This window comes from Anas platyrhynchos, chromosome 17 (assembly GCF_047663525.1).
Source record: "Anas platyrhynchos isolate ZD024472 breed Pekin duck chromosome 17, IASCAAS_PekinDuck_T2T, whole genome shotgun sequence".
NCBI classification, from domain to species: Eukaryota; Metazoa; Chordata; class Aves; order Anseriformes; family Anatidae; genus Anas; species Anas platyrhynchos.
In genome coordinates this window covers 5,992,443-6,007,277 of record NC_092603.1, presented here as the reverse complement: position 1 = coordinate 6,007,277, position 14,835 = coordinate 5,992,443, and the positions used below count along the sequence as shown (strand labels likewise).

General features: G+C 48.3%; 1 long non-coding RNA gene across 1 annotated transcript; it reads right to left on the bottom strand.

Annotated features, from left to right (window-relative positions):
• Nucleotides 1–9,725: 9,725 nt before the first annotated feature.
• On the bottom strand, nt 9,726–13,794 carry LOC139998951 (uncharacterized). The gene is made up of 6 exons (XR_011803901.1): nt 13,705–13,794; nt 13,077–13,149; nt 11,635–11,740; nt 10,935–11,122; nt 10,747–10,825; nt 9,726–9,866 (listed from the first exon to the last, which is right to left on the bottom strand). It is a non-coding gene; the product is annotated as an uncharacterized lncRNA (long non-coding RNA).
• Between the last annotated feature and the right edge of the window lie 1,041 nt (nt 13,795–14,835).

Sequence of the window (14,835 nt, the reverse complement as noted above, 5' to 3'; positions counted from 1 at the left end):
ATATGTTTCCAGCCATCCGGTGGTTGCTTCCACCATTGTAAGTACGTGGCGCTTGCCATTGTGAGTTTGAGGGAGTGTGATGTAATCAATCTGCCAGGCCTCTCCGTATTTATATTTCAGCCATCGTCCTCCATACCAAAGAGGCTTTGACCGTTTGGCTTGCTTGATTGCAGCACATGTTTCACAGTCATGAATAACCTGTGCTATAGCGTCCATGGTCAAGTCCACCCCTCGATCACGAGCCCATCTGTATGTTGCGTCTCTACCTTGATGGCCTGAGGTGTCATGGGCCCATCGGGCTATAAATAATTCACCTTTATGCTGCCAATCCAGGTCCACCTGAGCTACTTCAATCTTAGCAGCCTGATCCACCTGCTGGTTGTTTTGATGTTCTTCAGTAGAGTAGCCCGATTCTTGGGCACATGAGCATCTACGTGGCGTACTTTCACAGCCAGGTTCTCTACCCGAGCAGCAATATCTTGCCACAATGCAGCAGCCCAGATGGGTTTGCCCCTACGCTGCCAGTTGTTTTGCTTCCATTGCTGTAACCATCCCCACAGGGCATTTGCTACCATCCATGAATCGGTGTAGAGATAGAGAACTGGCCATTTTTCTCGTTCAGCAATGTCTAAAGCCATCTGAATGGCTTTCACTTCTGCAAACTGACTCGATTCACCTTCTCCCTCAGCAGCTTCTGCAACTCGTCGCGTAGGACTCCATACAGCAGCCTTCCATCTCCGATGCTTCCCCACAATACGACAGGACCCATCAGTGAACAGGGCATATTTCTTTTCATTCTCTGGCAACTGGTTGTACAGTGGGGCTTCTTCAGCACGACCCACCTCCTCCTCTGATGATATCCCAAAGTATTTGCCTTCTGGCAAGTCCATGATCACTTCCAGTATTCCTGGGCGACTGGGGTTTCCTATTCGAGCCCGCTGAGTAATCAGTGCAACCCACTTGCTCCATGTAGCATCAGTTGCATGATGCGTAGAGGGGACCCTTCCCTTGAACATCCAGCCTAGTACCGGCAATCGGGGTGCTAGGAGGAGCTGCGCTTCAGTACCGACCACCTCCGAAGCAGATCGAACTCCTTCATATGCTGCCAATATCTCCTTTTCAGTTGGAGTATAGCGGGCCTCAGATCCTCTGTATCCCCGACTCCAAAACCCCAGGGGCCGACCTCGAGTTTCCCCAGGTTCTTTCTGCCAGAGGCTCCAGGTGGGGCCGTTCTCCCCGGCTGCAGTGTAGAGCACATTCTTTACATCTGGTCCTGTTCGAACTGGCCCAAGGGCTACTGCATGGACTATTTCCTGCTTGATTTGTTCAAAGGCTTGTCGTTGTTCAGGGCCCCATTCAAACTCATTCTTTTTACGGGTTGCTTGGTAGAGTGGGTTTACAATCAGACTGTAATTTGGGATATGCATTCTCCAAAACCCCACAACACCTAGGAAAGTCTGTGTTTCTTTTTTGTTAGTTGGTGGAGACATAGCTGTTATTTTGTTGATCACATCCATTGGGATTTGACGACGTCCATCTTGCCATTTTATTCCTAAAAACTGGATCTCTCGTGCAGGTCCTTTGACTTTATTTTGTTTTATGGCAAAACCGGCTTTCAGAAGGATTTGGACTATTTTCTTCCCTTTCTCAAAAACTTCCTCTGCTGTGTCACCCCACACAATAATGTCATCGATGTACTGCAGGTGTTCAGGAGCTTCCCCCTGCTCTAGCGCAGACTGGATCAGTCCATGGCAAATGGTAGGGCTGTGTTTCCACCCCTGGGGCAGCCTATTCCAAGTATATTGGACTCCCCTCCAAGTGAAGGCAAATTGTGGCCTGCACTCTGCTGCTAGAGGGATGGAGAAAAATGCATTAGCGATATCAATTGTGGCGTACCACTTGGCTGCCTTCGACTCAAGTTCGTACTGAAGTTCCAGCATGTCCGGCACTGCAGCACTCAGTGGTGGCGTGACTTCGTTCAGGCCGCGATAGTCCACTGTTAGTCTCCACTCGCCATTAGACTTTCGCACTGGCCATATGGGACTATTGAAAGGTGAATGGGTCTTGCTGATCACTCCTTGGCTCTCCAATTGACGAATTAGCTTATGGATGGGGATCAGGGAGTCTCGGTTAGTGCGATATTGCTGCCGGTGCACAGTTGTGGTAGCGATTGGCACTTGCTGTTCTTCGACCCTCAGCAACCCCACAACAGAGGGGTCCTCTGAGAGACCAGGCAAGGTAGATAATTGTTTAATGCCCTCTGTCTCTAAGGCAGCTGTACCTAAAGCCCACCGGAACCCTTTTCGGTCCTTGCAATATCCTCTTCTAAGATAGTCTATGCCAAGGATACATGGAGCATCCGGGCCAGTCACAATGCGGTGCTTTTCCCACTCATTCCCAGTCAGACTCACTTCAGCCTCCAATACAGTCAACTGCTGAGATCCTCCTGTCACTCCACAAATATAGATGGGCTCTGGTCCTTTATAGCTCGATGGCATTATAGTACATTGTGCACCGGTGTCTACTAAAGCCTTATACTTCTGTGTGCGTGATGTGCCAGGCCATCGAATCCACACAGTCCAATAAACTCGATTGTCCCTTTCCTCCTCCTGGCTGGAGGCAGGGACCCCTAATCCTGGTCAGAATCTTCTTCGTTTCTGTGTTTGAAGGACTGTCTGCTGGAAGTTGGAGCAGCAAACTTTTTGGAGAATCCCTTTTTCCTGATTGTTTTCTTTTGCAACTCACGTACCCGTGCCTCTAGGGTCGCGGTAGATTTTCCATCCCATTTTCTCATGTCCTCTCCATGGTCTCGTAAGTAAAACCACAGGGTGGCACGGGGTGAGTACCCACCATAGCGTCTTCCTTGTGTGGGTGAACGCCTACCCCTGACAGCTGAGACCCTGCTTTGTACAGGTGCGGAGGAGAATAATCTCTCTTCAAGTTGGTGAACCTTTTCAGAAAGTTTCTCCCAGGTGTTCTCTTTTGGTCGGTGGACACTGGTTGGTTCAGGTGGGGAGGACAATAGATTCTCTTCAAGTTGGTGAACCTTTTCAGAAAGTTTCTCCACAGCTGAGACGCAGGCCTGTAAGGAAGAGGAGAGACTTTCTTCGTACTGCCGGAGTTGTTTAGCCGCTTCATCCACTGTGGGTTCCTCATCCTCTTTCCAGGCCATTATTGCCAATGAGCTGGCATATGATGATGGTGCACTCCGTACAAACTTCCGCCACATGGGTCGTGTACACTTGACTTCATCTGGGTCTTTGGATGTTTGTCTGAGGTCTGGATCCTCATAAATCACTTCCCGTACGGCTAATTCCCTCAGGTACTGGATTCCCTTCTCCATAGTGGTCCACTTGCCTGGTAGACATAAAAGTTCTTCCTTGAAGGGATACCTTTCCCTCACAGCTGAGAGGAGACGCCTCCAGAGGCTGGTGGATTGCGCTCCATCTGCAATTGCTTTGTCAATGCCGGCGTCTCGAGCAAGGGATCCCAGCCGCTTGGCTTCCCTGCCGTCTAATTCCACACAATTGGCTCCAGAGTCCCAGCACCGGAGCAGCCAGGTGACAAGCTGCTCACCTATACAGCGACCAAAATCTTTTCGCACATCTCGTAGCTCACGCTCGTTTAGGCTTCGGGTAGTTACTGTTGATTTTTCGACATCCTCATCTTCCTCCTCCTGAATCCTTGATGGCCCAGCGTCGTCGTCATCTTCGTCATCTCTATACCTAGTTTTGGCAGAAGCCTTACCTGGATTGGCAGAAGACTCTCTGCGTTCTAAACGACCTGAATCTCTATACCATTTTTTCACCTTCTCTACAGGGGCAGCTTGCACTGCTACTGCTCGTTTCTCTGACATGGCCACAGGAGCTGGAGCGGCTGCAGGAGCTGGAGCAGTTGCAGGAACTGGAGCTGTAGCGGCTACAGGAGCTGGAGCTGGAGCTGGAGCAGTTGCAGGAGCTGGGACTGGAGCAGCAGTAGGAGCTGGAGCTGGAGCGGCTTCAGGAGCTGGAGCTGGAGCGGCTTCAGGAGCTGGGACTGGAGCAGTTGCAGGAACTGGGACTGGAGTAGCGGCAGGAGCTGGGACTGGAGCGGCTGCAGGAGCTGGGACTGGAGCGGCTTCAGGAGCTGGGACTGGAGCGGCTGCAGGAGCTGGGACTGGAGCGGCTGCAGGAGCTGGGACTGGAGCGGCTGCAGGAGCTGGGACTGGAGCGGCTGCAGGAGCTGGAGCTGGAGCGGCTGCAGGAGCTGGAGCTGGAGCGACTGCAGGAGCTGGGACTGGAGCGGCTGCAGGAGCTGGGACTGAAGCGGCTGCAGGAACCGGATCTGGAGTGGCAGTGGCTGCAGGAGCTGGGGCTGGAGCAGCTGCAGAATCCACCGTAGGGGTCACAGTGGCCATTGGATCTGTCACAGGGCTTGGAGTGGCCGCAGGGTCTGTCACTAAGTTGATAGCAGTATCAATGGCAGCTCGATAGGCATGAGCCAGGCCCCAGCACGTTACAATGATTTGTGTTACTTTGGAACTGCCAGAATCATGACACCTTTTTTTCAAGCATTCTGCCAGTTTTTGAGGATTTTGCCATTGTTCAGGGGTGAATTTCCAACACACTGGGGGTGCCAACTGCTCTAGATGCCTGCCCATATCCACCCATACTCCCTGCCACCCACAACTATACTGCCTCCGGGCAGATCTCCGAATGAGCTTCCCAAGTAGTTGTTTAACTTTAAGCAGAACCTGAAGTGCATTCAGGAGGCAGAACAACAAGACTATGGTATTCTGAGTATTCCAAAAATATTCAATATCTTGGAGAGCTATTGTGACAAGCTCAGGGGATAAGAGGGTGGTGAAGGAGGAAGGCAGAGTGATCCAGGAGGATACAGGGGTGGTGAAGGAGAAAGGGAGAGTAAGCAAGTAAGGAAAAATATCCTCCCCTTTCCCCTCCACAGATTGACTCCCTAATGAAAAAAAACAATAGGTATAATTGCTAATAGTTTCCAAGATACAGTTTCCAAAGTACAGAGTCGACGATGTTACTGAATACAAATAACAAGTTAGAGTCATGACCACATATTTCATCGTCTCATAAGCCATTGCTACAACACACAGTACCATAATGATCTGAAACCAGGGCCCGGAGAGGATAAACAACACGACAGAGAGCAAATACGGAAAATAATGTACTACAATACTCAATTTGGAAAACAGGCGCAGCAGAGTTGAGATTAAAGCAATCAGCATCGTGACAAGTGACTATTAAGCAGGTCTAATCCTTACACCAATTTTAGTTTAACACACTCTGGTCAGATCTGCCGTTATCTCAACCTTTCGGGCACCAGGTTGGGCGCCAAAAAGACTGTTGTGGTTGAACCCGGCCGGCAGCTAAACACCACGCAGCCGTTCGCTCACCCTCCCCCCTCCCTCTCTGGGACGGGGGAGAGAAATGGAAAGTGAAGCCCGTGAGTTGAGATACAGACACTTTAATAAGACAGGAAAATAATAATAACAAAATAATAATAACAAAATAACAATAATAACAATAATAATAATAATAATAATATGGTGATAATAGGGAAATAATAATAATATGTACAAACAAGTGATGCACAATGCAATTGCTCACCACTCGCTGACCGATGCCCAGCCTAACCCCGAGCAGTCCGGCCCCCTCCCCCCAGCTAGCCACCCCTATATATTGTTTAGCATGACGTCAGATGGTATGGAATACCCCTTTGGCTAGTTTGGGTCACCTGTCCTGGCTCTGTCCCCTGCCAGCTCTTACTGCACCCTCAGCCTGTCTGTTGGCAGGACAGAGCAAAAGGCTGAGATGTCCTTGGCTTAGCATAAGCACTGCTCTGCAACAACTAAAGCATCGGGGTGTTATCAGCACTCTTCTCATCCTAAGCCAAAACACAGCATTCCACCAGTTACTAGGAAGAAAATTAATTCTGTGCTAACTGAAACCAGGACACCCTAACAAACCCTAACCCTAACCCAAAACCCTAAACCTAAACTGAGCCCTAACCCGAACCCTAACCCTAACCCTAACCCTAAACCACCTAACCCTAACCCTAACCCTAACCCCGAACCCGAACCCTAACCATAACCCTAATGAACCCTAAGCCTAACCCTATCCCTAACCCTAACGCTAATATTAACCCTAACACTAAAACTAACGCCCTGACCATAACCCTAACCCTAACCCAAACCCAAACCCCAAACCCTAACACGACACCTAACCCTAACCCCTAACCCTAACCCTACCGCCCTAACACTACCCCTAACCCCCTAACGATAACGCTAGCCCTAACCCTAACGAACCCTAACCTTAAACCAAAACCCTAACCCAAACCCTAACCCTAACCCCCTGGCAACCACACCCCGCACACTTGGTTCCCCTCTCATTTTGGTTCCCTCCCATCCCCCCCCTTGTTTTCCCCCCAAGCCCCATGGACCGCCCCGGTGCACCCTGCAAATGAGTCCCCCGGCAACTGCACCTCGCACTCTTGGTTCCCCCCTCATTTTGGTTCCCCCCCGGTGAGCCCCGCAAATGTGTATCCCCGGAAACCGTACCCGGCACACTTGGTTCCCCCCTCATTTTGGTTCCAAACCGGTGCGCCCCGCAAATGCGTCCCCCCGGCAACCGCACCCCGCACACTTGGTTCCCCCCTCATTTTGGTTCCCCCCCCCGGTGCGCCCCGCAAATGCGACCCCCCGGCAACCGCACCCCGCACACTTGGTTCCCCCCTCATTTTGGTTCCCCCCCCCGGTGCGCCCCGCAAATGCGTCCCCCCGGCAACCGCACCCCGAACACTTGGTTCCCCCCTCATTTTGGTTCCCAACCGCGGTGCGCCCCTAAATGCGTCCCCCCGGCAACCGCACCCCGCACACTTGGTTCCCCCCTCATTTTGGTTCACCCCCCCCCCGGTGCACCCCGCAAATGTGTCTCCCCGGAAACCGTACCCCGCACACTTGGTTCCCCCCTCATTTTGGTTCCCCCCCCCCGGTGCGCCCCGCAAGTGCGTCCCCCCGGCAACCGCACCCCGCACACTTGGTTCCCCCCTCATTTTGGTTCCCCACCACCCTTGGGTTTCCCCCAAGCCCCATGGACCCTCCCCCCCTTGGTGCCCCCCCCTCCATTTTGTCCCCCCTTGCCGTCCTATCCGTGCCCGCAGCAGCCGCTCGCGCTCCGACAGCGCCTCCCGCACCCGACACTGCATCTCGGCCAGGTGGAGGAAGGCGCTGGGGGGGGGGGATTAAATTGGGGAGGGGTCAATTTGGAGGGGGGTCTGGGGGCATTTGGGGGGCTGAGGGCGCATTTAGGGGGTGGAGGGGACTGGTTCTCACCTGTAGGACTCGGCGTCGAGCCCCCCCGGGGGCAGCTGCAGGGCCAGGATGCCTGCGGGGGTGCGGGGGGGGGCATGTCAGCACCCCCCAGACCGAAACCCCAAAACCGCTGCCGTTGACCCCAAAACCGCCGCCGTTGACCCCAAGGTGGCCGCTGGTGACGCCGGTAGAGCCACCGGGGGACCCGCGGGCCACTGGGAGCGGAAGACGGGCATGAAGCTGCCGGTGGACGGTGGCCACGCTAAAATGCTAGGTCAGCCGCGAGTTGGGGCTCTGGGGGGGGGCACCCCATAGGGTCACAACCCCCCCAAAACCGCTCCGGCCCCATAGAGACCCCCCCAAGCCCCACAGATCCCACCCCAAACCCTGTAGGTGCTCCCCCAAACCCTACAGGCAGCTTCTCCAGATGTTCCCCACAACCTCCCAGCCCCACAAGTACAATGTGTCCGGGCGGCGCCGCGCTTAAATGTGCCCGGGCGGCGCCGCGCTAAAATGTGCCCGGGCGGCGCCGCGCTTAAATGTGCCCGGGCGGCGCCGCGCTAAAATGTGTCTGGGCGGCGTCGCGCTAAAATGTGCCCTAACCCTAGCCCTAACCCTAGCCCTAACCCTAACCCTAACCCTAACCCTAACCCTAACCCTAACCCTAACCCTAACCCTAACCCTAACCCTAACCCTAACCCTAACCCTAACCCTAACCCTGCATTTCCAGGCATGCTCTGGGCACCCAACATGGCCTCCCGGAAGCCTGGTGCCGGAAAACTATATTTACCAGCATTCCTTGGACAGCCGGCACAGCCAATCACGGGCCGAGTTTTCGAGAATTACATTTACCAGCACGCACTGTAACCCTAGCCCTTACCGCCTTTACAAAAAAGCCTCAAGCCCTAACCCTAAAAATCCTCGAAACCCCTACAGACATAACCCAAAATATTTACCACACTGAACACCTGAAGACCTATGCCTAAAACTCCTAACCCAATAAATTAAGACGTTCAAATCCCAAGCCCAAAAAATAGGACTCTCAAAACCTAAACCCAAAAACTAAAACCTAAAAACCCAAAAACCTAAACCCAAAAACGCTCCAAACACTAATCCAAAAAAATAAGACACTCAAAGCACTAACACAAAATATTAAGATGCTCAAAACCCTAACGCAAAAAATTAAGATGCTCCAAAACCTAACCCAAAAAATTAGGACACTCAAAACCCTAACCCTGGAGAACCTAACCTGAAAAAATAAATCAATCAATAAATAAATAAAAATAAAATTTTAAAACCCTAACCCTAAATAATTGACCAAAAAGAAAACCCTAAGACCCTAACCCTAAAAAACCTTTCAACACTACAACCCATAAACTCTAAAACCCTAACACACTAACCCTGAAAAACTTAAAACCTTAACCCCCAAATCCCTAAAATACTAACCGTTAAAAATCCAAACCTAAACAACTTAAAATCCTAAACATAAACCCTGAGAATACTTACCCTGAAACCCAACCCTAGTGCCCTACCCCTGAAACCTTAAAACCGTGAATCAATCTTTGGAAAATAACATAGGCTCAGGAGAGGATCTCACTACGCTTACCCTGACTCTGACTCTGACCCTGACCCTAACCCTAACCCTACCCCAAACCCTAAGCCTAACCCTGTAACCCTAACCCTAACACTAACCCAAAACCTAACCCTAACCCTAACCCTACCCCTAACCCTAACCCCTAACCATAAACCTAACCCCCTAACCCTAACCCCCAAACCCTAACCCTAACCCTAACCCTAAACCTAAACCTAACCCTAACCAACCAATGAATGACAGATACCTGTATCTGTACAGATTGTTTAAAGCTTTAGAAACACATCCCACTGGTGACAACTGCCAATCACCCAATCACAGGATACTGGCATGGGATCAGATCCAATTTTTTCAAATACCACAGTACCCCCATGACATTTTGGGTGAATTACAAATAATACATTTGTATTTGTACTTTGAGGTGAAACACAATAATTCCACTTAAACATTTTTAACTTATGATATAAAGTAAGTTTAAGTAACTTGTCTAGAGGTGACCAAACCTAAAGTAGTGATAGAATAAAACACGTAAACCTGTTTCAGTTCCTTGCTCTGACCATTATAATGCCTCTTGAAAGAAGTAAAAGCTGCTCAGTAAAGAAAACAAAGCGAGCTCCCTACAGTACAGACAGCTCCCCACTTGCCCTAAGATTCTCCATGTAGTTATGTACAAACTACTATGTGTTGATCACAGAAGACAGCTTTGTGATCTTGGTTCTGTTCAAGGAGATGCATTGCTGCCCTTACCAATGTAGAGAGACATTACTTTGAGGTAAAGTATATGCATTCCAGATTTCCTGACACTTACTAAAGCTACTGAAGGGTCCAAATTCATGATCTTCATTCTATGTGGGGCTTCCGGGCAGTGGAAACTCTCATCGTCAACCGTGCCATTTTCTTCTGAATCTACAAAGCTTTGAGTGGTGTGAGGGTCCAGATAGATCAGCTCATTGCCTGGATGGGTAAAAGCCGTATGTTAAAAACAATCAAGTGACATTAATAAGCACTTGGTCCAGAACTGTAAAATAGAAATTAGATTGCCATCGCAGTCAGTATAATCTAGACTTTCCAGCTAGGGATTCTTTAAGAGAATCGGAAGGTTTAGACACAACGTTTCCCACAGGGTATTTAGTATAACTTCCTATTGGTGACCTATTACTGTAATTTTTTGGTTGGTTATGTTCTATCTTTGTCACATACTTTTATTTTTCCATGTGAGATCCAGTATTTTTTTTTTTTTTTTTAAATCTCAAGTGTTGTAAACACTAACATTTGACAGATTAAAAGGTACAGGATGTTCACAGATGCAATCTGTAATCCCATTAGGCATTCATTCAGAAATTGGAACAAAAAAGCCTAACTAAAACAGGTTAGGTTTTACAAAAGGACAAAATAGGGTTGCAAAATTTTGGCCCAAAGTGGGGTGAAATCTGAAGGAATGCATTTTAAATTAATTAGAGCAATACTTAATAACAGAAGGTATGCAAAAGGTGAAAAAGATACTGCTATCAGAAACAGTTTTGAAATACAAGAAAATAAAAGTGACATTTGACCAATACACTTGTCAAATGCTATCAGCTATTCTTAGTATGCTGCTCTTGTTGATGTCATCACTTATTTTTACACCTAGCTTTGCTGTTAACTTTCTGCTCCTGTTAAGGATCATCTCATACTGTTTCTAAACTCTTTTAGATATGCTTCTTCATTTATTTTATTCTATTCTCATCTTTCTTTACTTCTAGAGGTTCACGCTTAGACTCCTTACTATTTCCCCTTCAAAAAATGTTCTCTTTTGATCATCTGCACATTTGGAATAAGTTTCGTTTTTCCTTACCTAAAAATCCTATGAAATAATAGGCATTATTTGGTTTCCCTCCTAATGCTCCCAAAGACTGTGGCATCTTAAAGCATTCCTAGGAGTTCAAAAGGAATAAAGGAAATTGTAATTCATTTCTTTACTGACATCACAGATACCCAAACTTATTTGACAGTAACGAGCAATGAATCGAAAGAAAACCTTACTTTAAATGCATCAATATATACGGGATTTATGTGATTTATCCCTAGTCGTAGAGGTATAATAAGCAAGAGGGGTTTCCAGCCTGTGCAGAGTCCTCCTGCGTTCTTGCTTCGGCCAAGAGCACTTCTGTGCAAATGTGCACTGCTGTGGGATGCGCTGCTGCTCTGAGGAGGGCACCAGCACATTTTTTCTGCGGGAATAAAACTAGAAATCAGTCAACGCACAGAGGAACACAAAGCAGATCTTCCTCTCAGTAGTGAATTAAGCTAGTTTGCCAGGGATCTTTATAGGGCACCCAAGACAAAACGAGCCGGGCATGGCAATTACAGCTATTTAGTAGAAGTAATTCTAGCAGACAGTATGTGCTGGCACGTCCAAGTGAGACGTTAGATAAATGATTGGGGGATGACAATTTAAAACTGCAGTGACATGTACTATTAATGTTATTAATAGTGTCAAGCTTTGCCTATAAAACGCCAGAGAAATGAAATGGCAGCAATGATGACAGTAGAAATTCTTCAAGGAGCTCTTCACATCCAGTGATGTGAGCACGAAGTTGGCATCAGGGATCAAAAAAACACAACTGAGTTTGTATGTCCTTCTTCCCTCTTCTTACCCTTGCAAGACAAAGCCATGGCCCCCCAAGTATTTGTTCATGTTTAGATACATGCTGGCAAATGGAGTCAAATCAGAAACTGTTACCAGAAAACTGATGAGGTGTCACTTCCTGATGTCTTCAATGACCACCGTATTGCCCATAGATACATAAACTGCTAATGAATTCCATTCATCAAATAAAGCAAGCTTCCTAGAAAACATTAAGGTACTAATTAATATAAACTAGTTGGATCAAAAGGGTAGCTTTACACTCAGAACCATTTGATTTATTTATTTTTTTTTCTTAAAAAAAAATTTCTTTCTGCATTTTTTAAAGTCTCCATGTAAGAAAAAGAAAACTTTAAACATTAAATGTTTAATATCTTTAGAAAAATAGGTACTGAGTGGTACCAGGAAAAACATATGCGCTGCACCATGTGCAAACTGTTTTGTCTTACTGCTAAGTGCAGTGACAGTAACAGTCCAACTACATCAAGTTTATTACTTTTTATTGCACTCGACAGTCTCTGCAATGGGTTCTTGCCCAATTGTGTCTTTTCTCATCTGGAAAAGAAAAAAATTCCTATGCCAGTTTTGCAGATTACTTTTTGCTTAAGAAATTCCACTGAATTCAGTGGAATTACTTCTGCCTGAGCCTGCGTGCACAGCAGAAATGGGGCGTTAAAAGCTAAATCAGCTAAGGGTTTGGGGCACCAAAACTTCAGTGGGAGACAGCAGCACACAGTTTTATGTCCACTTCTGCAAAATCCAAACCTTTGGGGAAGGGAGCTACACTCTTAAGCTGCACTGGCAGAATTAGCTGTTTCAAATAAGCCAGAAAGAAATGGGGGTGAGCGTTTCACCATGAAAAACTTGGCCATGAAAGATCTGGAGTCCAGGGCATGCTTCAGCTCCCCTCCCTCTTCAGATCATGTGCCTGTTCCAGGGTGTCAAAGACTTGCTGCTGAGCTCGCAGGACCTGTAGCCTAGCCCCTGCCTGAGGTAAGACACCTCCACGTACCCCTGGAGAACTGAGCAGCCTCAGTTCCTTTCAGTGTGGCTCCCAGACTATGAGGAGCTGCCCATCTTTATCCAGTAGCCTTGCTGGCAGAACTGCTGCTCAGAAAGGGAGGAATTGCAGCTCAGTTCCCTCCTCAGCCGAGATGGCTTCTCTCTGATGTTTCACACCACCACTCCGACCTACATGGTGGCACTCTCGACCTGCCAGAGCTGTGCCACTGTGCAGAAAGGAATATACATCTGTGGTGTGACTGGTGAGGGCATGCAGACGGCGTAGCAGGAGACTTTCCTGCAGTTTCTTCTCCTCAGGCTCTTCCTTTATTAAAATTTAGAGGTCACCCATTCCCAACTCAGTACCTGCACACCGAGCTGTGGCATGACATTCCATGCTGCACTTGTAAATAGATGGCAAGTACATTCCTGACTGTGGGACAGGGGGAGATGCAGCCTTCAAAACTCTGCCTGGGCCTTCTCTTGGCTGCCCCAGGGGAGTACGTTCTGAATGAGACTGGTATGATCTCACTTACTTTAGTACTTGAGCAACTGTATTTGGTCCAAACCATTCTCCAATTGACTTCCCCTCTCCAACACCCACCTGTGCTGTTTTCATAGTGAAAAAAAGACACACGTACACAAAATCAAAGAAAAATGAGACCATAAAGAATGTGGGAACAATATACAGTAAATACCGTGACTGTCAAACATTCTAGAGTAACTGCAATCTGTACTTAGCAATAACAATTATTTTCTCAATCTATGCTCTTTTCAAAACTTAGGGAGTGCCAGTTTCTTTAATAAACAAAAGGCTTCTAAACTATAAGGAGAATTACAAGTTAACAAATGTTAGTGCCCTTTATTACAAATTACAGCAATAAGCTACAAGACTGTCTATTCTAACATTACTGACTCTGGTACCCAAGGCTTACAGAGTTTATCAAGAGCTAGATTCTAGTACATGGCTTTATTTAGGTCTCAGGGAATGTTTCTGTACTACTAGTCTTTGCGCCCATCTGCATACCTTTTTATTTTTGTATAAGCATACACATTGTCTTCACATCCACTTTTTAAAATTATGAATTAACATACTGCAAATTAGTGATTCAACACAGTAGAAATTTCAGTGGAAAAAACCTGAAAGTTTATGTTTGTTCTTACCCATCTGGTGGATTGAATAACAGCAAGCCTTCCTGTCGAGAAAGCATCGTAGGATTCTGTGATATTCTTCTGGTTGTTTTTGGTGTTTTTCCCATTGCCAATCTGAAAGGAAAAATTGATATAGAATAAAAAATGGTGACGTTTTCATTACACTGATCAAATGTCTAGACAGCAGAAAGCTTTATAAATGAGATTTCTGCTTTCTCCTCCATCCTATCAGACCACATCATGAGAGTTGTCTTTGTTTGATGTTCTTATGTCGCGTTCTGTTATTCTATACTTTTTCTCTCTTATGTGATTTTATGTTCTTCTGTTACGTTATGTTCTTATGTTCACAACAGGACTCCTTGCCAACACCGCCTCACAGACACCTGGGCCAAAGAGCAGGGCCTTGAGCGGCTAGCTCACCATGACAGAGCTCATTTCCTTCCCAGTAGCTGCCAGGTGCCCTCTGGGGGCATTTCGGGGCTACAGCATGGGAAGACTTCCTTGGGGTGGGAAGCCATTGGGCTAGGAAATGGGCAATGTTCCCTAGGAAGGAAATCCCTGGGAAGCAAAAGCCTTGGGATGGGAAGTCTTGAATGGGGTGGGTACCATTCCCTAGGGAAGGAAGCGCTTGGAGAAGTCCTCCAAGAGAGGGGAATTCTTTGGGACGAGGTCTCTTTGGCTGAAGAAACGCTTCGTGTTGATGGGGCAGATTTCGTCTGGGTTGCTGGGAATGTGCCATGCGGTGAAATGGCAAGGATGGGCACTGCCGCTGAGGCCGAGAAGCTGGTCCTGGGCTGGGCAAGCCTTGGGCCGGGCAAGTGGTGGTGTGGAAGCGTCCTGGGCATGGCAAGTGCTGCGTGGGAGGGAAAGCCTGCTGGGGATGGCCAAGTCTTGCGCTGGGCAGCCTGCTTGGCTCCAAAGCCTGCAGTCCTCCCCAAGATGTCGGCGAGGGGCTGGTCAGCCGTTGGGACGGAACCCCCGTTGCCCGCGTTCCCCAAGCAACCGCCCCACTCTCCAGCCACCATGGCAGGTCCAGCAGCCAGCTCCCGCTCCTCCCGGGGCTGCGGCCCTGCTGGTGAGCCCAGCGCCCCAGAGCTCAGCCCAGCGCCCTTTTTCCCACAGAGGGTTTCCCCAGACGGCTTC